At 41.8% G+C, this 26,774-nt stretch overlaps 1 protein-coding gene across 1 annotated transcript in view; it reads right to left on the minus strand.

The window, feature by feature from the left end:
* GLRX3 (glutaredoxin 3) overlaps positions 1 to 26,774 on the minus strand; it is a 357,920-nt gene that overhangs the window by 287,309 nt on the left and 43,837 nt on the right. The gene's annotated exons all lie outside the window — the stretch shown is intronic.

Consider the following 26,774-nt stretch of genomic DNA (forward strand, 5'->3'; position numbering starts at 1 on the left):
CAATTGTTTTGAGTTTCTAAAGGACAAGATCTCAAAGAAATTGTATTAATAAAATAATACTACAAATGAAGATACTGTATTTGAAATGTGCAATTGGAAGCACTGACACATTGGTTTGTAATCTGTAATGATTTTAGCAGGTGTTTGGTCAACCACACTGTAATTAAAGTAACTTCAGGAGTTTCATTATACCCTTGTATATAATTTTGTTTCCCATATTTAAATTCCCATGTGTGGTCCACCCTCCATTCTCCTCCAGTCCTTATGGCGTTGCCAGGCATTGTTTCTCCATTCCCTATGGAAGTCTACTAGCAAGGGTCATTTGTATAGATACTCCTTGCTTCTGCATTTCTCCACTACTCACCCTTCTTGGACTTACCCTACTATGCTGCCAGGATCATCCTCATCTGCTCTTGCCATCCCCATCACCATACAGTAACCCCTTTACAATGAGAGACTTGGGTTTTATTTGTAATCAGGGGAAATGTGAACCGGTTGATGCATGTGATTGACATAAAGCTCAGATTTGTTAAAATGGAGGAACGACACGTTTCCTTTTTAAAAGAAAGTGTACGGCCCACAAACCTTAATGAGGTGCAAACCTTAACCTGTCTTAACAGACCAAATGAAGAAAACCAAACTTTTTAATAGAGAAAAGCTGAAAATAAAAAGAAAGTGGGGAGGAACCTATAGACAGGGTTAATTGAAATTCTATGGTTATAATGGAAAAAGTCCAATAAAATAAAATAAAATATGGATATGCACCGATCCTTTGATTTAATTTAATCCATAAAACAATATCCAGTGGAAACTATTGAAGAGGTGACAGCTAAAGGCTCAGATGCAAAAATTTTCTTGCAATGCCTTTGTCATCTTATGATGGTATTACTACAGTGCACATATGAAGCTACATATGGAAACCATTTGGAAACTAAGTGAGTACAAAATGCAGCTGATTTCTCATTAAGTGAGGTTTTGTACCATGAGCACTCAACACTGGGCCCCCTGGGATATACACTAGTTACCAACTGGCTGCTGGATGGAATTTTAAGTGTTATTTTTAACCCATAAGCCCTAATACTAGACTCTTATTTGAGAGTCTAGTGAAACAGCATAATGGACACCACTCTTTGGGGTGGGGACTCTGTTTTATGTCTGTGCAGCACGTAGCACAGTGGGGTCCTGGTCTACGAGTGGGGTTCGTAGGTGTTACCACAATACAAATAAGAATTAAAATGTAAGATAATTTTGATTATATTTAAGGATTTCCAGAATATAGAAATTCAGAATGAACAAGGAGCTAAACTTTTCAGGAGTATACAGCACTCATGCAGGCAAAATACCTCAGAGAAGTCGTAGTGGTGTCATGGTCATCCCTCCCCTTCAGAGTTGGAGGGAGGCCACTCTGCCTTACTATGTCATTGGGACTGCTGCCTAATATCAGGGAGAATTGGCAGACCAGTTTGCTAGCATCCTAACCAATCTAACAGTGCTGAGCCCCAAATAGTCTACAGGCTCTGGCCCTTTGGCAGGAGCAGGGTCACCAAGGAGTCTGTAGGCCCTGGCCCTTCGGCAGGGGCAGAGCAAACCCAGCAGTCTACAGGCTCTGGACCGTTTATGCAGGGGCAGAGCAAACACGGCAGTCTATCAGCTATGAGGTCTATTGTCCTCACTTGGGTGGATGGCAAACAAATGCAGATCTCTTGGACCTCAGGAGGGGTGGCAGGGGGATGCTGGCCCACCCAACTCCACCACGTCCCAGCCCAAGACCCTAACAGTGGCAGAGCATTCTGCCACTAGGTCAACGGGGAATCCACCCACAGTACACTGCCCATGTTTCAGGCAGAACTACAGCCAGACTGGAGTCAGATGTCCCTGGCCCACTTCCTCCCCTCCCCTCAGGATGTACCTGGATCCATGGGGTGTCCTCCATCTCCCCAGGGCAGGTGGGAGTCTGAGGAGCTCCCTTGCAGACACACATTCCCCAGCGATCTGGGCATCTCTGAACTTGGAAGCAGGGTCAGCAGCCTGGAGTAAGCAGGATGCATCTGTCTCCTTTGCTGTCTCTGCCCCGACTGTCTCTGCCCCGCTTTTTATACTTCTTGTCCCGCCTATCCACTTCTGGTGGGATGGGCGAGGCAAGTCTGGCTCTGCCCACTTGGGCACAGAGAGTTCCTCCCCTTTAGGGTCAGAGGGAGGCCACTCCACCTCACTACAGAAGCCCTTTGAAAGCATCCTGTATGTAGTAACTTCCCAGCATTTCCACAATGCAAAAGCTTCAAATAATACTCAGGAACCATAGTAATGGCAAACTGGCCTTCTCTCATCTGTTAGAGTTCTTCCAAAGAGTTAACAAAACAGTAGATCAAGAAGAACCAGTGGCTATGATTCATTCAGACTCTCAAAAGACTTTTGATAAAGCTCCTCACTAGAAGCTGTTAAGGAAACTAGCTAACCACAGGGTGAAAGGTAAAGTCCTGTCTTGGATTAAAAACAAGTTAAGAGATAGAAAACATAGTAGAAATAAATGGCCAATTCTCAGTGTGAAAAAAAAGGTTAATAGAGGAGTGCCCCAGGGATAAGTCTTAGGTCTGGTATTTTTCAATACATTCATTAACAACCTGAAAGAGGTGGTGAATAGTGAGGTGGCAACACTTCCTGACAAAATTATTTAGTTCAGTCAAGACTAGGGAAAGCTGTGTGGAAACTCAGAAAGAACTAATGCTAGCAGAGAAATTCATCATAGATAAATTCAAGCTAGCATATCTGAGAAAGAACAATTTAAAACTACCTGTAAACACTGATGGATTCTGAATTTTCTTGTAACCATATAAGAAAAAATATTTAAGAATGATTGTGAGCAGTTCAATTAATACTGTGCGGCTCCTCAAGGTACAGCAATGGTCAAAATAGACTGCCTTAAGGGAGAGAGTGAGTAATATGGAAAATACAAATAATATAATATAAATCAATTTTACATCCTCATCTTTAATACTTCCATTTAGTTATTTGTCACCTCATTGCAAAAAAGACATCAGAAACAAAAATGTTACAGAGGTCAGTGATATATGTTTAGAGCAGTTCATCTGTTGCACGTGAAAAGTTGACCCTCTTTGTCTACTTAACATAATGCTCTTCTGTGCCACAGGCTTCAAAATCATACAGTAGGTCCAAGTGGTATCTCCTGGAGCACACCCTGCCTCGTTTGCTTCTGACAGCTATCACTCATAGCATTTTCTCCTTTATCACTTGCCTCTATTTAGCTATATCACTAAAGCTATATAAAGGCATCACATTCTGCAGAGATGAAGAAAGTACAAGGAATGTTTGATGATGAAAGGACGACTGTGGTTCAACAAGAGATTTTTCACTTTTCCTACTGAGTCCTATTGAGTTGATAAGATGACACACTGTTAGACTGAAACGTTCAAAGAAAACAGCTCCACGGAGTACAAGAGCAGTTAGTACAATTGAATGGGTACACACTCACTGGGATAATTTATAGCAAGAACCTGTTTAATGCTAAAGAGAGTTCAGCTAGCCCTCCATAAATGAAGTTCTAGTCATGAAGAGCATATTCTAAGAATAGGCTGGCAACATTCATACACACTAAATACCGTCAAAATAATAAATAATCATTGTATAAGATGTTTAATCTGTCTATAATGTATTTATATGCCCCCATAACTGTAATATCTGAGCACCTCACAATCTTTAATATATTTATTGTCACAACACTCCTGTGAGGTCAGGAAGTGCTATTATCCCATTTGAAAGATAGAGAACTGAGGCACAAAGAAATTAAGTGACTTGCCCAATCAGGAAATCTATGGTGGAGACACTCGAACCTAGATTTCCCAAGTCCCAGGCTAATCCTCTAACTATCAGACTAAAAGGTAGCCTCTAAAGCATAACCCAAACTCTCCAGTAAAGAGGGGTTTCAGAGAAGATTCTAGAAATAACAAATCAAGATGCATTAAGGTACATACAATATATAGTTTATATATGGCTTACAGGTCATCTTTAATTTGATCAGAAGTAAGAATTGTCAGATATTAGCTTTGTGCTTATTTGATTTATAAAACTACAAGCTCCCCTATAACTGTTTCTAATGTTGCAATGTACAGTGCAATATTTTTCATTACTAGTAAAAGAAAATAAATTTCAGATCACTGATAACAGAATCATTAGTAATTGTGGTTTTAATGGGAAGGTAAAGTAAATGTTATGAAATGACACTACTCGTGATTTATTACCCCAACTCCAAAAAAAGCAAACAGTAGTACAGTGCTGCAATAGCACTCTGTAGGAGTTGTGTCAACAGCTTAGCTTTACTCCCTTCTTAACAATTTTTGATTGATTGATCCAGTTAGAATGTTATTACATTCATTGACAAGCTCGGACCAGCATATTGAAGTCATGCTGATCTTTACATTTATTGAAAGATATTTAGTAATACTGCCATGCACCTCTGACCCGATATACTATATTATGAGAACCTGGTGATGAGCAACAGTTTGTTTTAAAAATGGATATATGGACAGAAAACCTTAATTTTGGCATTTCCTACATTTTCAGTGCTTGACTTTCAATGCTAACTTTCTTCTAATGTGGTTTGTGTGTGTGTGTGTGCGTGCACATACTAATATATATGTTGCTGCATTTTTTTGTTTATAATGTGAGCAGAAGAAACGGATTAATCATTTAGGCTGCAATTCTGCAAAACCTTTATATAATGAGAGTGATTCCACTGAAGTCATTGGGACTGTTCATAGCGCATAAAGTTAAACACATGCATAATAAGTCTTTGCAGGATTGGGGACTTAGTTTGTCAGAAACTGTTTCTTGAGCTAGGTCTACACTACTGCCAATGTTGATGTAACTTATGTCACTCATGGGGTGTGAACATAGGCACCGACTCCATGGGTGCTCCGGGGCTGCTCCCCCCTGCTGCCTAACAGCTGTTTGGCAGTGCTTAGGACTTCCTGGGAGGGAGAGGGAGGAGTGGGGATGCAGCATGCTCAGGGCAGGAGGAGAAGAAGAGGCAGGGCAGAGATGGGAACTTAGGGGAAGGGAAGGGAATAGGGGGGAAAGGGGTGGAGCTGGGGTGGAAAAAGGCAGGGTGGGGCATGGACTTTGGGGAAAGGGTGGAATAGGGGTGGGGAGAGGGCGGTGAAGGGGCAGGAAGAGGCGGGACAGGGCCAGGCGGAGGGGAAGTTGGCGCCTATGGGTGTGAATATTCCACCCCCTGAGCGACATAAGTTACACCGACATAAGCACTAGTGTGCACAGCACTATGCTGGTGGAAGAGCTTCTCCCGCCAGCTTAGCTTATGCTGTTCATAGAGGTGGTTTTTTTATGCCAACAGGAGAGCTGTCTCCTGTTGGCATAGACTATCTTCACCACATGCACTGCAGCAGCACAGCTATATTGGTACAGCCTTAGTGAAATTTGTCAGTTGTTTACAATCACTTACTCCAGAGACTTTATATGTTGTGTAGTTTTCCTCATGTATCTGTGAGGCAGTTTGTGTCCAGAATGCTAATTAAGAGAGAAAGCTTTCATGTAATTTATGTAATTTGCCTGAAATATTGTTTATTTTTGCATTTTGTCAGTATCCTGTATTCAGTCAGTCAGCACTGGGCATCCATTGTTCACATGCAATGTAAAATTCATTAAAAATAATTAAAGATAAAAATGGTTGATTTCATACTGAAGTTATAATCTAGTGCTTCTGAATGTGGTTCCTTGCAGAAGGTATGTATGTGTAAGTAATGTTGAAGCAGGTACTATTCTTTTTGGGCTTGAATAGGGACTAGGAGTGGCCGGCTCACTACAAAAGCAACTTTCCCTCTCTTGGTATTGACACCTCCTCATCAATTATTGGGAGTGGACCATATCCACTCTGATTGAATTGGCCTTGTCAACCGGTTTACCTTGTAAAGTAACTCCCTTCTCTTCATGTGTCAATATAATAATGCCTGCATCTGTAATTTTCACTCCATGCATCTGAAGAAGAGGGTTTTTTACCCACAAAAGCTTATGCCCAAATAAATTAGTTAGCCTTTAAGATGCCACTAAACTCCTCGCTGTTTTTGTGGATATAGACTAATACAGCTACCCCACTGATTTTTAAAGAGAGGTTCTCAATTCCCTAAACACGATATTGTACTATTTGGAAGACACATAGTTAATACACTTCAGATAACACAGAATAATAGTCAGCCTATTAAAAGAAGCATCAGGCAAAAAATGATGTTGAATAGATTTGCTAAGAAGAATATTTACAAATGTTACAACTGCTACATTAAACTACCTTTTCATTGTTTCTGGGTTTCGGGCCAAACCACAAACATTTGTGGGGCAGAGATAATTCCATCTACCTCCAGATGCATGTACACACATTCCAAAAAGACTAGAAAACATGCTGTGTTTGGGGCCATATTTGGAATAAGTGTGTATTAAATACAGCTATCAAATTGTCTAGTATGAAGACCACTAAACTCAATCTTTTTCTAAAATTGGATTTCTGTTACCAAAAAAGAGAAGATAGTACATGCAGATGTGCATCATAAGAAAATGAAAAAAAGATTTTGCTATATTTGACAATAAAATCTGTGAATGTAAAGTAATAATCATTTTAACCTTTGTATTTAGAATTATAGATCCTTCTTATGCATAGGAAGTCCTACAACGTATTTCTTTCTTTATATAACAGTTTGTGGAAGAAGTAGTTATATCATTATCCTTCTCTCACTAGAGTCATCCCTTATATCAAGGACAACAGCATTATGAAAAAAAAGTCTACAGTTCTCCTATCTAATGAAAGAAATATTCACTCCAACAGTTCAAAGCAACAATCTCATATCTTTCCATGGCACAGAAAGCTCTATCTGGTGTTACTCATATACTTATCTAGAAAAAAACAATATAGTCAAATAAACAAAAATAATTGCTAAAAATGTCAGTTATATTTTAAAGTAATTCTGGTACAATAATCATATTTTCTACCCACAATTTCTCATATGACAGGTTTCAATCAACCTCCTTGTGGCACAGTGTCCAAAATAAAAATCAATTAAACCAGGCCAAAAAAAAAAAAAAGCACTGGGCCTTTTTTTAAATTAAAAAAGCTACTCCTATGGATTTTTCACCTAAATGCGAGCTATCATATTCTATAATGCAAAAACCACCAACTCCTATGACTTCCTGAAACTGGACAGGAAAAAGTAGTCTCAGAGGATACTTCAGCAGAGTTTCAGCTCATACCAAATCCTGATACCGTAGTAGGTGGTTAGGATGCAATACTTTAGATCACATGTTACAGGTTCACATTGACCTGTCTCTTATGTCTGGCTACATAGTGGTTGAAGATCACAATACTTTTTGTGACGAGGGTGAGGTAGTACCACAGACAATATTTTCTTCCTTTAAACAACAACAACAACAAAAAGACTATGCCTGCCACTCAGACCACACGTCACACTTACATAGAGAGTAACTAAAGCACAAGCATTGTGCTTTCTAAATTAATTATGTGCCTGATCTTGCAATCCATACTCACAGGTAGTGCCATTAATTTAGGTGGGAGTACTTGCATGAACACTTAGGGTTATAGGATTAGGTTTGATTGAACACTAAGGCAACTTAAAGCATTTTGAGTATGGAAAATATTATAAAAACAAGTTCGGTTAGAGCATACTTTTGAACTCTGACACCAAGATTTTCAAAAACAGGTGCCAAAGACAAGCTAGCTCAGTGGGCTGATTTTTAAAAGTGCTGAGCAGCTGGAAGGTCCCAACTGACTTCCCTGGGAGCTTTCAGATGCTTAGCACTTCTGAAAAGTCAGCCCACTGATTTAGGAACCTAAGCCAGGATAGATTTACAAACCTAATTTAAGTCTCTTATTTTTGAAAATCTTGGCCTGATGTCCAAAGCTGTGTTCTGACAAGCCAATCCTTCCAACCTTCTTCCCTGCAGAACTATTCTATCAAAGTTTCTGACTTGCTGCTCCCATATGCAAGGCTGAAATAAGAACAAAGACAGCTGTGGAAATTAATTTCAAACACAAATAGTTGTTCACTGATCACCACAATATTAAGAAAGGGAGAGGGAACTGGGGATCCTTTCATGTAGGCTGGTTTGAGCAGTTTAAGGAGAAATCTAGTGTTCTTCAGTTTCACAAGAGCTTTTCCTCATTTTCCAAGGCTGAATTAAAGCATAGGCACTCAAGGGCCCTGGCTACGGCTGTCACTTGATTGCTTTTGAAAAGAAGAGGGGAAATATCCCTAAATTTCTAAAAAAGAACAAGAGTACTTGTAGCACCTTAGAGACTAACAAATTTATTTCAGTTATTTATTGTTAGTCTCTAAGGTGCTACAAGTACTCTTGTTCTTTTTGCGGATACAGACTAACATGGCTGCTACTCTGAAACCTAAATTTCTAGCTATCATGGTTCTAAGGAAAAGCTTGAAAACCTGCCTTGAACATGACCAGTACAGTGATCTCCGTCTGAGTCTGGAGACTGCCTGAAAGGTGGGAACAGCCCCATTCATCTAAAGTTAACGCTGCCAACATTAGCCCAACAAAGGACTTTGTGAAAGGAATACGAGGGTAGCCCACCCACACAAACATCCTGTTACCTTCCACCTGCTGGAGTTAGTACTGAGGATACACTGAATACATACCCTCTGCTGCCACCCCTGCCTTTGTGAGAGGAGGGCGATGAGATTCCTTCTGCTCTTGAGAGGAGGCAGCAGTCACTGCTGCCACTTTTGGGGTTGACAGTCATTATGCTGTCCCCATCACCACCTTTTCATGGTATGCTTAGGGTCCCAGATTGCCTCTTCCGGTCTTTGATTTACCTAGGTAACAGTCACAATAGGGAGTTAATTGCCTAGAAAAAGAAAATTTACAGTCTCCAAAGTGCTTTCCTGCTGAATGACTGCTAATGGCTTTATATCTGTGACTCAGTAAGGTAAATGCTCTCCCCACCACCATCACCACCACCACTGGACTATCTGAAAATACAAGAAAGAGATAAAAGGTTTTGTATTAGATAATCGGATGATGGTAAAATGCCGCAGAAGAAAAAATAGGTGTATATCCTTAGTTAACATCTATGCATCCATTAGATACATAATCTGTTTTCTAATTAGGTGTTACCTTGGCAAAGCAATGCTGTTGATAGTAATTCAAGTGATCAAGCTGAAAAGTCATATATTTATCTTCTTTAGGGCACAAATCAGACCTGTTTGTAATATAGTCTTTTGGAGATATAAATGTTCCTATTCTGACACCTAGTGTTGAAGAACATTTTTACAGGTAAGTGTTTAGTTTTGTGCCTGGCTCAGTTACTGTGGTATGCAGTACCCTCTTGTGGACATCCTGCAGCACTGCGCACTGATGAACAAATACCCAGGCTCTACAAATGGAGAAAAGAAAGGATAGTTAGAACTTCCTTTCTCTCATAGGCCCATATCTTACAAACCACCAAGAAGGCTGTACACCATTTGATGTGTATGCCCAATTTCTATTAGGTTTAATGAGCACAATGGGAGCATAGACATCAATATTCTTATCTTTCTGTAGACAGAACTAATTTTTCTTTCAGAGCAGTGAATTTAAAGCACTGATAATCCTGAGCATATTCTTAATCTTTCAACACACACATACACACCATGAGGTAGCAGTAGAAACACCCATCAAATGATGTAACCAGTAGCTACTTCTAAAGACTTAATATTTCCTGTGTGTGGACATTATTGCTACATTTACATTATTGTCATAAATCTGCAACTACTCCTAGCAATTAGAGATTGGTCAAACTACTTTTTAGAACCTAGCAATGAAACACTTTAAAAAAACAAACCATGAGGTTTATTGCCAACTCTGAAGTGTTGCTAAAAGTACTAAACTTAGTTAATCTTAACGTAGAAATACTTCATGATAGTGAAAAGTCACTACTGGCTATAGTTAAGAACAATGCCACACTCTTAAAAAGAGAAGGGAGAGGTTGAAAAAAATGTTCATCTCAAGAAACCATCTAGTTTCTTTGCAAATTACCTATTTTCTGGACTCCCTTTCCTAGAAAAGATCAGTGTGAAACCAGTAGTGAGCCAATGCATTAGATATCAATCAATGAGGCTCCAGACTGGCAAAGCAAGGAGAAGGCTTTAGTCCTGATGGTCTCTCTTCAGTAGACTGAGGTCAGATATCCTGCTTATTCTCCTAGAGCAGTTAGATCTTTCTGCAGTCTGAGGCTTGGTCTACCCAACCAATTTATGTCGGTATAACTACATCACTCAGAGGTGTGAAAAATCCACACCCCTGAGCAAAGCAGTTATACCAGTCTAGCTCCCTATGTAGACAGTGCTATGTCGGCAGGAGGGCTTCTCCCTTCAACATAGCTACTGCCTCTCAGGGAGGTTGATTACCTACCTCCACTATCTATGCCAATGGAAGCTCTCCTGTCAGCGTAGACAGCGTCTTCACTAAGCACTACAGTGGCATAGATATACCATTGCAGCCGCATCACTTCAGCACTTTTAAGTGTTGACAAGCTCTCAGATGCTAACATACATGGCAGGAGTGGCAAATTCTGTTTTAAATGGTTCATCTCCTTCCTGCAGGAGTATCCATCTTGTGCCCCACAATTCAAGAAGGACGTTTATATACTGGAGAGGGTTGAGAGAAGAACCACTAGATTAAAGGATTAGAAAACATTCTTCATAGTGATAGATTCAAAGAGCTCAACCTACTTAGCTTAACTAAGAGAAGGTTAAGGGATGATGATTACAGCGTATAAGTATCTACAGGGGGAAGAAATATTTAATAATGGGGTCTTCAATCTAGCAGAGGAAGATATAACAGGATCCAAGGGGTGGAAGCCAAAACTAGACAAATTCAGACTGGAAATACAGTGTAAATTTTTAAGAGAGAGAGTAATTAACCTTGGAGCTAAGGGTCATGGAAGATTCTCCATCACTGATGATTTTTCAGTTACGATTGGATGTTTTCCTAAAAGATATGCTCTAAACTTTATTTTAGGAAAGTTTGTGGGTCAGACTAGATTATCACAATGGTCACCCTTCTGGCCTTTGAATCTATGAATTGCAGAGGATAGTGATGGGCTCAGTGTTTACATGAAGTTTCTGGAGGCGATGCTATGAGGATATGCTGCTGGTACTCAGCTCTGTGTCTTCTCTTCATCATTCCAACATTTGGGCACCTCCATCCCCTCCCAGTCTGTAGAAGAGATTGGGACCTGGATAAAAGCCAGTTGGTTTAAGGTCTGGAATAAGATGGGAGTGCTGCTCAATGACTTGGGAGAAGCATTTTGAGGAAGTGGAGAAGTCTTTTAAGAATTCCCTAAAGCAAGGACATCTGTCTACCCACTGTCAAGAATCACAAGCTCAGATCCTGCTAGACTCCTTTGCTACTCATGGATTTCTACATAACAGTTTCCAGAAGTGCCTTTACTCATTTAACTCCAACTTGTGCCTGGTACCATGGCTATTGAAAGTAGACTCTACCTGAAACTAAGAGTTTAAAGACAGCAGACTCACACCACTCAGACTGCAGCTGTCCATCTTATGAACAAGACAGGCCAATGAAAGATTATACTTGTTCTCTGCCCCCAGCAATGACTGCTACTGAATTCCCAAATTAAATTCTGGTGTGGGTACCATCCACAAAGCCCTAATGATCATGGAATCAGCTACCTCTTTCGTTCTGACCTGACTTGACTATTTTATTTATCCAGAGCACATAGGCTAACTGTCCCAAACTGTGAAGCTCAAGTGAGCACAGCATTTTTGGCAGTGATTCCTTACCTCTGGAATTTCTTCTAAATCAGAAATAGATCTAAGTCTGAACCAAGCTGCAGTCATTAGCCAGTATAAGATGCACTTCTTAGTCCAGGATTTTCTCTAAGCAGCAGCTCTGGTACATGGTAGCATTCAATCTAGTGATAAGAGTTTTGTTGTGCAGCAGGGGGAGAAGAAGAGCATTTGCTTTCCATTGACCACATTGTGACCCCTTTAGTCCTATAGGTAGCATCAGAGAAGTCAGTAGGATTACTTGTATGCTTATATGAATACTGCTCTCTAGTATAACTAGGGCAGTGTCACCAACTGCCTGATACAGAGGAACAAGGCGGGTGAGGTAATATCTTTTATTGGGCCAACTTCTGTTGGTGAGAGACACAAACTTTTGAGGTTACACAGAGCTCTTATTCAGGTCTGAGGAATGTACTCAGAACAGCACTGACTTCCCTTCTTTCTCCTGGGTGCTCGACACACACCCCCGGCCCTGCCCCCAGTCCACCCTGTCCATGAGGCCCCGCTCCTGCCTCACCTCTTCCAACCCCTTCCCCATAGTCCTTGGCCCAACTCTTCCACTCCCTGCCAATATTTCAACTCTTTCTTTCCCCAAATCCCTGCCCTGGCCCTGCATCCTTCCCTGTGTGTGCCACATTCCCACTCCTCTCTCCCCTCCCTCCCAGAGCATGCTAACACTGCCAAACAGCTGTTTGGTGGCAGCTAGGCAGGAAACGATGGGAGGTAGGCAGAGGAGTGGGTATATGGCACGCTGGGGGGGAGGAGGAGGTGGGTTGGGGGGGTGAGAGCTTGGCTGCTGGTGGGTGCAAAGCACCCACTAATTTTTCCAGGACTGGAGAACCCATGGAAAAAAATAAGCAGTTTCTTAGCACCCACCAGCAGCCAAGTTCCCCTCTCTCCCCACACCACTTCCACCCACCTGCAGCCCCCACCAATCAACTCCACCCCCTCTCTCCCAGCACCTCTTACATGCCATGGAACAGCTCCCAGGCATTGAGAGGGAGAGGAAGGAGCGGGGACAGGGAACACTCAGATGGAGGGGTGGAAAGAGGCAGGGTGGGGGTAGGCTGAGGCGGGGCAGAAGGTGGGACCTTGCGGGGAGGGGTGAAGTAGGGGCAGGTGAGGGTGAGGCCTGGGGCAGAGCAGGAGTTGAGCACCCATGGGGAAAATTAGAAGCCGGCCCCTGTGGATACTACCTCACCCACCTGCTCTCTCTAATATCCTGGGACTGACATGGCTACACCACTGCATATATTACATGGAGGAAGCATTTTTCCCTTTTATCTAAGACATGCAAAGTGCACCAAAATACTACAGTGGTGAGCACCCTCTAAGTCAGGCCTGCACAACTCGTAAAGCGGCGAGGGCCACATTACTCCAAAGAAAAGAGCTGAGGGCCGAAACCCCCCGGCCCAGCGGAAACACTCCGCCCCAGCACCGCCCAGCCCTGCAGAAACAAACCCTCCTTTCCCAGTGCCGCCCCACCAAAACAGCTGTGGGTCAAAAAGGAAGGTTGGGGGTGGGGAGGTGATACTTTATTTTAAATCAACCAGGGGCTCCCAGCTGAAGAAGTGGCTGGGAGCCCTCAGGGTCAAATTAAAGGGCTCGGGGCTCCGGCAGCTGGGGGAACCCAGCAGGGCTGGCTCTAGGTTTTTTGCTGCCCTAAGCAAAAAAATTTTTGGCTGCTCCCCATCCCAGCCCTGGGCTCCCCCCTGTACCCCTCTGCTGCCCCAGTCCTCAGCTCTCCCCCCACCGACCCACACCCCCTGCTGCCCCAGCACTGGGCTTCCCCCTTTCCTCTCCACCAGTGCCCTCCCCCCACCCCGCTGCTGCCCCAGCCCTAGGCTCCCCCTCACCAATGCCTCCCCCCCACACACCTCCTGACACCTGGAGGATATCTGGATGCATATTATAAGACTGTCCTCTATAAATGAGGAAAAGCTGAGGTGCCTTTATTATTCTTTTGTTCCACTCTTTCTTTCTATGGGGAATTTGCCAATGCAATATCACTGTTTTCCTTTTAAACAAACAAAAAGGCAATGGCTCTTGAAAATAGCAATTCCACTCCTAATAAGCATTTCTTGCTCAATTTTATCCTACTTTTTCTACAGCAAGTTACAGTGGATCAGTATATTTGATTTGGGAGAAATGAAGTAACAGCTGTCCAAACTGAGCTTGAGCACTCCTGAATTTTGAGGTGTTCAAATCTGGAAGGTAGGTGCTGTGGGGGCGGGGCCTGTGGGCTCCACGGGGGAGCATGGCAGCAACGTATCTGGAGCTGCATGGAGCCAGACACGCTGGTCTGAGTGGCACGGTAAGGGGGCTGGGTGTTGGAGAAGGGGTAGGGGGTACCAGGGGGCAGTCAAAGAACAGGGAGCAGGGGGGGTTGGATAGAGCAGAGGTTCAGGGGGCAGTCAGGGGACAGGCAGCAGTTGGATAGGCATGGGAGTTCCACGGGTTTATCAGGGGACAGGTAGGGGTGGGGTCCTGGGGGAAAGTTGGGAGGGTCTCAGGAGGGGGCAGTTGGGGACAAGGAGAAGGGAGGCTAAGATAGGGGCTGGGGTCCCAAGGGGCAGTTGGGGCAGGGGTCTTGGGAGGGGGCAATCGGGGGACAAGGAGCAGAGGCATTTAGATAGGGGGTGGGGTCCTGGGGAGCAGTTAGAGGCAGGAGTCCCAGGAGAGGGGTATCGGGGATAAGGACCAGTGGTGTTAGATAGGAGGTGGGGATCCTGGGGGGGAGTTGGGGCAGGGGTCCGGGGAGGGGGCAAACAGCGGCCATGGGCCGGGATTCAAAGGACTCTGGGCTGCCGGCAGTCGCGGGGAGCCCTGAACCCTTTAAATCCCAGCCGGGGCTGGGAATCTCTGCAGGCAGCCCAGAGCCCTTTGACTCCCTGCAGCTGGGATTTAAGGGGCTCAGAGCTCCCCTCCGCTGCGGGCAGCCCAGAGCCCTCTGACTCACGGCTGCGGCTGAGATTTAAAGGGCTCAGGGCTCCCCACCGCTGCAGGCAGCCCAGAGCCTTTCGATTCCAGGCTGTGGCTGGGAATTAAAGGGCTCAGGGCTCCCCGCGGTTGCCGGCAGCCCAGAGCTCTTTGCTTCCCGGCCGCAGTCGGGATTCAAAGGGCTCTGGGCTGCCCACAGAGTGCCGTGTGCAGGAGATTTAGAATCCCCTCGCGGGCCGCACAGCGAGGCTCCGCGGGCCGCATGTTGTGCAGGCCTGCTCTAAGTGCTTGTTAGAAATAGTCAGCTTAAATCTTATTTGTTTTATAAGCTGACCAGAGCATGTGAATTCCTATTCCACCCTTAGGTTACGCCTTCACTACCGGCCGTATCAGCGGGTAGCAATCGATTTCTCCCGAATCCCCGAACGTGCTCCTGTCGATTCCGGAACTCCACCAACGCGAACGGCGGTAGCGTAGTCGACAGGGGGAACCACGGACATCAATCCCACGCCGCGAGGACGGTAGGTAACTCGATCTAAGATACTTCGACTTCAGCTACGCTATTCACATAGCTGAAGTTGCATATCTTAGATCAATCCCTCCCAGTGTAGACCAGCCCTTAGTGACATCAAAAACTTTGATTGTTGTGTTACAGATCTCAGTGAAACAAGTTACTAGGTTTTACAACATGAAGATCTTTTTTCTCCCTCTAAAATGCTGCATAATCAGAAAACCTTATTCAGAGGTGGCATAATAAAAGGAGGGTTTTTTTTTTTAAATGGGTGAAATTGCTCCAAACTTAAAACATTTGTAGAAAAAATATGTTGGGGAAGAAACAGATAAGAGCTTTGCCATCTTTTCCACTTCTCCATCCTAATGGTCTTTTAATTAGTCCGCTTTGCCTGCCAGAACTTTGTGTTTTCTGAATGACTGATTATAATGGCAGTGCATTTGAGATTTTGATGACCAGGGAAATGAAGACAAGAGATTCCAATGAACTAATGTCAACAGAACTGATTATACTATTTACTGTGTTTGCTAATGGTGCTAGCGAGTGAAGTTTATGTGGGGAGACAGGACTGGAAAAGAGTAAGTTAAAAGAAAGACTCTTTAAAATAGACTTGGAATCCATCTTATAATTGCTCATTCAGTAACATAATAGCCTGTTTTCATAAACTCACTGCCTAGAGAAACTTTCCACTCTGAAAACCATTTTATTTCTGAAACAAGCCATTTCCAACTGATATTGATCATGTAGGGGCATAAAATAGAGAATGTCTCATTTCTTAACACATGAACAGTCCTGCAAGAGGACCTTTGTCCTCCTCCCAGATAGGCACAGGAAGAGAGGAAAAGGAAAAGTCAAGCTTGAGCGAACATCATAGTTTGTGTAAAGTGATGATACTGGAGCCCATGGCTACTGTTCATGAGAGAGAATTCTCAGAATGGACCTTCTACAGAATTTTGCAGAAAAGTGGGGCAGTGTAAATGTCACTGGGATATTTTTTACACCCAGTATGCATGAAGTCAAAAGTGCTCCTTTGATTAAGAAAGTGGTCCCTTTGCTACACATCTCTCTTCTGCCTGGATGAAGGTGAAAAAATGGCGAAATATAATCCAGAACCCACACAAAGACAGCATAAGTAAGTGTTCTCTATGGGGCTCTTGATAATTGAATTTTGGAGATAAATTAAGATAAATAAATATGTAAAAAGGTATTTGAAAATTAGAAGATTAATGTCAATTTAAGACTGATTTTTTTCACATCTTCTTGCAAGTACACATATTTGTATATACTTTTGGCCTTAACGAGTCATTCAGTATTCTAAACAAACAGTTCTAGTTAGGTGAAGTATTCTGCAACAATACAAATAATCTTTGCAGATTAAAGATTGTGGGATAGCTCCGGCATTTATAGGCTTTAGCACGCAACATAACTAACTTGTTTAGGATTAATACCAACACTTCACTGAATGTATAGATGTAAGAGCTCTGCTTTACATTTAATGCTGTTAGGTGCCTTCTAATGCTGAGCATCATTTACAATTGCTCATGTAATATTGTGATTAGTTATAAAAGCCAATGTTTAGCATTAATATTAAGCACAAATACAGAGGTTTGTTACATTAATTGGATTTAGGAAATTGTAATATGGATTTACTGTAATCTTAGTTTTCTCCATATGCACATATCTGAGCTTAATAAAGTCTCACACTGCCCTTGAACTCTTGGCTATAACTGTACATTAACCAAATTCTTGCTGCTGAACAGTTTGGATCAATTTTCACTGAAACAGCAGCATTTGAACAGTTTAACACCAGTCATTTTAATCATTTTCATTTTTTAGTTCCCTCTAAAAATCCTCATCAGTAAAATTGTTATATTACCTGAAAATTACGTTAATGCCGATGTAACTTTTCAGTGCAGACCAGCGCTCTGTAAATGAGACACGGAGCTACGTGAGTCAAAGGGCAGACTTCACCAACTGTTCACTGGAATGGAAGACATAACATCTTGCAAATAACCTACTACATGCAGAACACAAATAAGACTAACTGCATAATCTGATTTATCAACAGTGTAATGTTGGAAACTTTTAACTTACATGCACTTCAACAGAAATTTGTATTTGCAGATATATAAAACAATGTAATCAAAAGCTGTATCAAGTCTACACTATACAGTGGTGGCCCTTAAAAAGTAATTACTTTATAGTTATCTCATGGTACCCAAGCATTTCCTATAAAAGGGGTTTGCGATCAGGGGCTGCTAACAGGGAGATTTGCAAGGGAATTCTCCAGGTGAAGGAGGAGCAAATACAACACCCTTGGGGTTAGTGGCTGTCTGTAGTGTGTGTTTGTTTGTGTTTGGGGGTTACTTGATGTGTGCTGAGCTTGTGTTTGTGTCTGGTTGGTTGGTTGGTTGGTTGAAGGACTGTGTGCTGTGGCTGGCAGTTGGAAGCTGTAAGCTTCAAAGTAAGGTTTGAAAGCTAGAAGCCTCTGTTAATTGGCTGAGCCTTAGTCAGTGGGTGGGGCTATCAAGAAGGCCAGGGTTTTATAAAGCAGTGTGCAAGCGACGAGGGAGCTTTGCGAATAGGGGCTGCTAACAGGGAGTTTCGCAAGGGGAGTGGGAAAGGGGCAAGGTTCACTTGCTGTTCTTTAAAACCTGTAAACTAAACTACATTCCAAACTTCTTGATTTAAACAAAACCCTTTCATTAACTAGGTAGCTGCAGGAGACAATGCAGGCAGAAGCTCAGCAGCAGAGTGGGGGCTATCCAGTTTATTGCGCTGAGTGCAGCATGTATGATTACCTGCCCTGTGGGCGGGTGGCGTATGTGTGCATTTGGTGCAAGGAGCTCCTGGCACTCAGAGACCACATACAGGCTTTGGAGGCCAGGGTGGCAGAACTGGAGGAGCTAAGGGAGGCAGAGAGGTATGTTGATGAAGCCCTCCGGGATACTGTAGAATTGTCCCACCTCTGGTAGGAAGGAAGTAGGAAGCCTGCTAAACAACTAGTGGGGCCCCTGGATGATCGAGATACAAAAGGAGCGCTTAAAGATGATAAAGTCATTGCGGAGAAACTAAATGAATTCTTTGCTTCAGTCTTCACAGCTCAGGATGTTAGGGAGATTCCTAAACCTGAGATTCCTAAACCTGAGCCAGCTTTTGTAGGTGACAAATCTGAGGAACTGTCACAGATTGAAGTATCACTAAAGGAGGTTTTGGAATTAATTGATAAACTTAACAAGTCACCAGGACCAGATGGCATTCACCCAAGAGTTCTGAAAGAACTCAAATGTGAAGTTGCGGAACTATTAACTATGGTTTGTAACCTGGCCTTTAAATTGGCTTCTGTATCCAATGACTGGAAGTTAGCTAATGTAACGCCAACATTTAAAAAGGGCTCTAGAGGTGATCCTGGCAATTACAAGCCAATAAGTCTAACATCAGCGCCAGGCAAATTAGTTGAAACAATAGTAAAGAATAAAATTGTCAGACACATAGAAGAACATAAATTGTTGGTCAAAAGTCAACATGGTTTCTGTAAAGGGAAATCGTGTCTTACTAATCTATTAGAGTTCTTTGAAGGGGTCAACAAACGTGGACAAGGGGGATCCAGTGGACATAGTATACTTAGATTTCCAGAAAGCCTTTGAGGAGGTCCCTCACCAAAGGCTCTTACGTAAATTAAGTTGTCATGGGATAAAAGGGAAGGTCTTTTCATGGATTGAGAACTGGTTAAAAGACAGGGAACAAAGGCTAGGAATAAATGGTAAATTCTCAGAATGGAGAGGGGTAACTAGTGGCGTTTTCCAAGGGTCAGTCCTAAGACCAATCCTATTCAACTTATTCATAAATGATCTGGAGAAAAGGATAAAAAAGTGAGGTGGCAAAGTTTGCAGATGATACTAAACTGCTCAAGATAATTAAGACCAAAGCAGATTGAAGAACTTCAAAAAGATCTCACAAAACTAAGTGATTGGGCAACAAAATGGCAAATGAAATTTAATGTGGATAAATGTAAAGTAATGCACATTGGAAAAAATAATCTCAACTATACATACAATATGATGGGGGCTAATTTAGCTACAACGAATCAGGAAAAAGATCTTGGAGTCATCGTGGCTAGTTCTCTGAAGACATCCACACGGTGTGCAGAGGCAGTCAAAAAAGCAAACAGGATGTTAGGAATCATTAAAAAGGGGATAGAGAATAAGACGGAGAATATATTATTGCCGTTATATAAATCAATGGTACACCCACATCTTGAATACTGGATACAAATGTGGTCTCCTCATCTCAGAAAAGATACACTGGCACTAGAAAAGGTTCAGAGAAGGGCAACTAAAATTATTAGGGGTTTGGAACAGGTCCCATATGAGGAGAGATTAAAGAGGCAAGGACTTTTCAGCTTGGAAAAGAAGAGACTAAGGGGGGGTATGATAGAGGTGTATAAAATCATGAGTGACGTGGAAAAAGTAGATAAGGAAAAGTTATTTACTTATTCCCATAATACAAGAACTAGGGGCCACCAAATGAAATTAATGGGCAGCAGGTTTAAAACAAATAAAAGGAAGTTCTTCTTCACACAGCGCACAGTCAACTCATGCAACTCATTGCCTGAGAAGGTTGTGAAGATTAGGACTATAACAGCATTTAAAAGAGAACTGGATAAATTCATGAAGGTTAAGTCCATTAATGGCTATTAGCCAGGATGGGTAAGGAATGGTGTCTCTAGCCTCTGTTTTTCAGAGGGTGGAGATGGATGGCAGGAGATCACGTGATCGTTACTTGTTAGGTTCACTCCTTCTGAGGCACCTGGCATTGGCCGCTGTTGGTAGACAGGATACTGGGCTAGATGGACCTTCGGTCTGATCCAGTACGGCTGTTCTTATGAAGAGTATAGGGAATGCCTAGGAAATATTGATATGTTGCTTAGTTATGTATAGCTGATGTGCACTGGTAAATTATCTATCAGTAATTCACCACTACTGCAGCAGGATCAACTGCAGTAGCAATGGTGGAGGGCTAAGAGTAGAGAGGGTTCAGATGTTTTTATTGCCCTCTCATGTGGAACACAGTTACTGTTTAAAATAGCACTCCACCATTTTATAATAGTTCAGAAAGTGAAGGATGTAATTGAAACTGTTCAGCTGACAGTGGGAAATTCCAAGTTAACGGAATACAATTACATAAGTTTGATTTGACCCAAACACCATAATCAAACTATTCGCTGCTTGTAAAAAATATATATATTAGGGCATCTTTAGTGACAAATGTTCAAGACCTCGCTTTAGGTCCCATCAAGAAGACTGCACCTCCAGCAACTTGGTGCTGCACAAAGGAAAGAGACATTGAGGTTTTCTTTGCAATTAAAACACACATAGTTGGCCCAGGTCAGCTGACTTGGGCTCACAAGGCTTGGGTTGCAAGGCTGTAAAATTGCTGTGTAGACATTTGGGCTTGGGCTGGAGCCTGAGTTCTGGGCCTCTGTGAGGGAAGAAGGTCCCAGAGCCCAGGCTCCTTCCTGACCCCCAATGTCTACACAGCAATTTTTAGCCCCACAGCAAGAGTCCTGTGAGCTCGCGTTGGCTGATCTGGGCCAACCACAGATCTTTTATTCTAGTGTAGATGTACCTTAGGTCTCTCTCACATCAGTGTTGACAACCAGGCCTGACACTGATTAGCTTTGGAGATTTGACATAATTACCACACAAGTTGATATTGCCAGTCTTTCCCAGCAAACGAATGTTCTGCAGAAAGTCAGACCAATTTTGTCCATTATTTGCACTGAAAGGCTAATTTAAGCATCTGAAAACATGACAAAGGAAATCCAGGTTGAACCTCTCTAGTCCAGCACCCTTGGACTGGTGCCAAAACAGAGAATTTGCCAAACCACAGGAGATCAGTATTGTAGTGAGCGGGTCCCTTTTTATTTTTATCTTGCCAAGGCAAATAAATGGAACAGCACTTGCAACGCACCCTAGCCAAGGCTTACCAGTTCTTCATAATAAAGTGGTAGGGTTGTTACACAATTTTACTGTATTGGCACAAGGAAATATGTAGATAAAGCATAAAAACCATAAAATAAAATCATGCCAGGCCATCGATGTTGCCGCACCAGAGAGTGCCGGACTAGAGAGGTTGTACCTGTATGTGGCTGGTTGCTGACTTCTGCAAGTATTTACATATGTAGGGATGTTTGGAGAATATCAAATAAGAACTTATGACTCTGACTAGAGAAACAAATGGCAGTTTTTTCAATATTTCCTACCTATTTCTTGCTGCTTCACCTCCGCAGCCAGTGTCTCCTGTGCTGAAATATTTTTAAACACCAGTATTGTGTGTCCTTTTCATTCTGCGTATAACCTAAACTTGTAGTAAAAGCACTCTATTCTCATGACAAAACATTTCATTCCCACATGAAAGGCTCTTATTTTAAATGTCAGGTATTGCTGCAAGGCAGAACCAGTGTGTGTGCTGCACCCCTCTGCTGAAAGGAGTCCAGAAGAGATTTTTGGCATTTGGATGAAGTTGCTTTTATGCACATTTCAAACAGTTATGTGGAATTCACTTTCTTACCCACTTGGGATTTTAGGCCAACTACACTTGCACAGAGTGCAGTTTTCTACCACAGAGATGGCACTGTTAGACTGATGGGGAATGTGTGTCCAACTTGATCATCACAGTTCATGCTGATACTTCTGACAACGAAGAAGCTTCTACATCCTCTGATGCCACTGACACTGTGGAATACACTGAACTCCATGATGGTTCAGGCACGGTGATTTTTCAGATAAGGTGAGTAGTCAATTTTGCTCTTCTCATCCACACCAAAACTCTACACTGAAATACAGCTGGAAGAGGGCAATAAACACTACCAGAATTAAATTCAAACCCTTAAGCTGCATAACTGCACTGACATTCCGTAAGAGGCACAAGGATATTTGTTGAAGATAAGTATACCCATTTTAAAAAATCCTTCATCCTTCCACGTACGTTAGATTCCATCAACGTATCAACATCTAAGGAGGAAAAATACTTATTTCATAATTTGTATCTATTGTTTCATTTTAATTATTCAAAACACTAAATGTGCAAATCTATGGTGACACCTAACGTCCTTCATTTTCCCCTCCCATGCCTCATCCTCCAAATTACAAAATCCTCACTGTAGGAACCACCACATAGCTAGTCAACACTTTTCAATGCTTCCACTATAAATAAGATCAGACTACAGCCATATAGCTATAGAGGGCCCAATTTCATTGACTTCATGAGGATTTGGATTGAGCCATATACTAATTATATGGTTAGAAGTAGAATGTTCATAAGAGTTACTCCTGGTATTAACTATTTTTGAGATGTTTACCCATCAAACTCTATTTTGTCTGCAAAAGCCTGCTCTTTGGAATTTACCAAAATTCAGTGCAAACCATTTTATTTCTAAGCAATAAATACCAGAAACAGAAAAGCTTGGTTAAAATTTGCAATAGTTTGGGAAACCCATTGAATTTTGTACATTAGCAATTAAGTGATCAGTAAGCAAGGAGAATGAATCATGTGCTTTGTTCATGTATTTTGTCAGTTGTCAGTTAGTTTCAGAACACAAGAATGGCCATACTGGGTCAGACTAAAGGTCCATCTAGCCCAGTATCCTGTCTTCTGACAACAGCCAATGCCAGGTGCCCCAGAGGACCAAAACAGGTAGTCATCAAGTGAGCCATCCGGTCACCCATTCCCAGATTCTGGCAAATGGAGGCTAGGGACACCATCCCTGTCCATCCTGGCGAATAGCCATTGATGGACCTATCCTCCATGAACTTTAGTTCTTTTCTAAATTGTAGTCTTGGCCTTCACAAAATCCTCTGGCAGAGTTCCAGAGGTTGATGAAATACTTGTGAAGAAATACTGTTTTAAACCTGCTGCCTATTAATTTCATTTGGTGACACCTAGCTCTTGTGTTATGAGAAGCTCTTGTGTTATGACCTGTCATAATTTTATAGACCTCTATCATATCCCCCTAGTCATCTCTCTTCCACACTGAAAAGTCTGTCTTATTAATCTCTCCTCATATGGCAGCCGTTCCATACCCCTAATCATTTTTTTGCCCTTTTCTGAACCTTTTCCAGTTCCAATATATCTTTTTTGAGATGGGACGACCACATCTGCATGCAGTATTCAAGATGCAGACATACCATGGATTTATATAGAGGCAATATGATATTTTCTGTCTTATCTTCTATCCCTTTCTTAATGATTCCCAACACTGTTTGCTGTTTTGACTGCCGCTGCACCTTGAGTGGATGTTTTCAGAGAAGTATCCACAATGACTCAAGACCTTTCTTGAGTGGTAACAGCTAATTTAGACCCCATCATTTTATATGGATAGGTGAGATTGTTTTCCACTGTGCATTATTTTGCAGTCATCAACATTGAATTTCACCTGCCATTTCGTTGCTCAGTCATCCAGTTTTGAGAGATCCTTTCGTAGCTCTTTGCAGTCTGCCTGGGACTTAATTATCTTGAGTAATTTGGACCATCTGCAAATTTTGCCACCTCATTTTTTACCACTTTTTCCAGATCATTTATGAATATGTTGAATAGGCCTGGACCCAGTACAGATCCCTGGGGGACACCACTATTTACCTCTCTCCATTCTGAAAATTCACCATTTATTCCTACCCTTTGTATCCTATCTTTTAACCAGTTACCTATCCATGAAAGTACCTTCCCTGTTAGCCCATGACAGCTTACTTTGCTTAAGAGCATTTGGTGAGGGACCTTGGCAAAGGCTTTTTGAAAATCTAAGTACACTATATCCACTGGATTCTCCTTGTCCACATACTTGTTGACCCCCCTCAAAGAATTCTAGTAGATTGGTGAGGCATGATTTCCCTTACAAAAATTATAACGACCCTTCCCCAACAAATTTTGTTTATCTATGCATCTGACCACTTTGTTCTTTACTATAGTTTCCACCAGTTTGCCTGGTACTGAAGTCAGGTTTACCAGCCTGTAATTGCCAGGATAACCTCTGGAGCTCTTTTTAAAAATTGGTATCACTTTAGCTATCCCCCAGTCATTTGGTACACAAGCTGATTTGAGTTCCTTCAAAACTCTTGGGTGAATACCATCTGGTCCTGGCGACTTATTACTGTTTAGTTTATCAATTTGTTCCAAAACCTCCCCTAATGACACTTCAAACTGGAACCGTTCTTCAGATTTGTCACCTACAAAGAATGGCTCAGGTTTGGGAATCTCCCTCACATCCTCAACCGTGAAGACTGATGCAAAGAATTTAGTTTCTCCACAACGGCCTTTTCGTCCTTGAATGCCCCTTTAGCATCTCGATCAACCACTGGCCCCACTGATTATTAGCAGATTTCCTGCTTCTGATGTACTTAAAAATTTTTTTGCTATTACTTTGAGTCTTTAGCTAGCTGTTCTTCAAATTCTTTTTTGGCCTTCCTAATTATAATTTTATAATTTGCCAGAGAGTTTATGCTCCTTTCTATTTTCCGCATTAGGATTTAACTTCCACTTTTTAAAGGATGGCTTTTTGCCTCTCACTGCTTCTTCTACTTTGTTCTTTAGCCACAGTGGCACTTTCTTGGTTCTCTTACTACGTTTTTTAATTTGGGGTATACATTTAAGTTGAGCCTCTATTTTGGTGCCTTTAAAATGTCTCCTTGTTTCTTTACTATTCCTCGTTTTTGTGTAGACCCCTTTTCTGAAATAAAATTCTACAGTGTTGGGCTGCTGTGGTGTTTTCTCCACCACAGGGATGTTATAATCACTATTAGCGAGCAGTCCAGCTATACTCATCTCTTGGACCATAACCTGTGTGCCACTTAGGACTAAATCAAGAATTGCCTCTCCTCTTGTGGGTTCCAGGACTAGCTGCTCCAAGAAGCAATCATTTAATGTGTCAAGAAACTTTATCTCTGCATCACGTCCTGAGGTGACATGTACCCAGTCAATATGGGGATAGCTGAAATCCCCATTATTGAGATTTTTATTTTAAAAGCCTCTCTAATCGCCCTGAGCATTTCACAGTTACTACCACCATCCTGGTCAGGTGGTGGTAATATATCCCTACTCCTATATTGTTATCATTAGAGCATGAAATTACTATCCATGAAGAGTCTATGGTACAGTTTGGTTCATTTAAGACTTTTACTTCATTTGATTTTACACTTTCTTTCACATATAGTGCCACTTTTCCAGCAGCACAACCTGTTCTGTCCTTCCAATATATTTTGTACCCTGGTATTACTGTCCCATTGATTACCTTCATTCCACCAAGTTTTTGTGATGCCTATTATATTAATACCTTCATTTAATATGAGGCACTCTAGTTCACTCATCTTAATATTTAGACTCCTAGCATTGGTATATAAGCACTTTAAAAACTTGTTACTTTGTAGCTGTCTGCTATTACATGATGTACTGAATGGGACTTTTTCATTTGACTGTTTCTCATCAAATCCTACCTGTATTTTATCATCTTCCATCGTCTCCTCCTTACTAGAACATAGAGAATCTCCATTAATAGATCCTCCCCTAAGAGATGTCTCTGTCCGAGCCACGTGGTCCTCCACACCTGTCATAGCATTTTGTAAAATGATGAAATCTTAATGTGAAAATTCAATACATCCCTTAATAAGTCTTTGCAGAAAAATAGGAAAAGACCACCAATATTTTGTGCAGATTATAAGGTACACAGTTTAGTGTACCTTTAGTACTGAATTTTGAAGGAAACACTAATTTTTAAAAGCACTGCAGAATAAATTGAATTTTGTATTTAATCTTGGTTTAGTTAAAGTTTCTAAAACCTAATTTGACCACAGGGATAGTACATTTTGGTATAATTTTCTTTAATGAGGTAGGCAATGATTACTAGCAAGAAATACCTAAGAGATTAATTAAAGCTTGTTTTCATGACAAGGACATGATTTCCTGTTGAGATTAAAACTGATTTTTCAATCATAAATATAAAATATTTTAAAATAATTGCTGACATAATTCGCATACTATTCATATTTTGATAGAATTAAATAGCAATCATTGTTAAGGACTTAATAATGTAAATAAATACTACTTAGATGCAGCAATAAAAATGTAAACCCATAAATGCTGCCAAGTGGTTTAGACTCAAAATTTGCCCAACCTTCTAGGTTATCAAATCAAATCCAGCCCAGGTTGATAGTGACAAAGTTGCTACTAGATACCATCTAATTGCCATGAGGTGTCCTATGTGAAATGAGTTGGTGGTCTCACTTCAATTCCTAGAAGCCATCACAAAATTCACACGACCACAAGAGACAACCGTGTTAGTTTCAGCAAATCTGACCAAGGATTGAACTGATCTGGATACTGAATACTTTTTCACTTGAGGAAGGGGCCTTTCAGGTCAGCATTGAGGTACATCTGCCTCATCAATGTAAGGACTCCTGCATTGCCGTTGCTGTATTTTTTTCAGTGGACAA

This window comes from Gopherus flavomarginatus, chromosome 6 (assembly GCF_025201925.1).
Source record: "Gopherus flavomarginatus isolate rGopFla2 chromosome 6, rGopFla2.mat.asm, whole genome shotgun sequence".
In the NCBI taxonomy this organism is placed as follows: domain Eukaryota; kingdom Metazoa; phylum Chordata; order Testudines; family Testudinidae; genus Gopherus; species Gopherus flavomarginatus.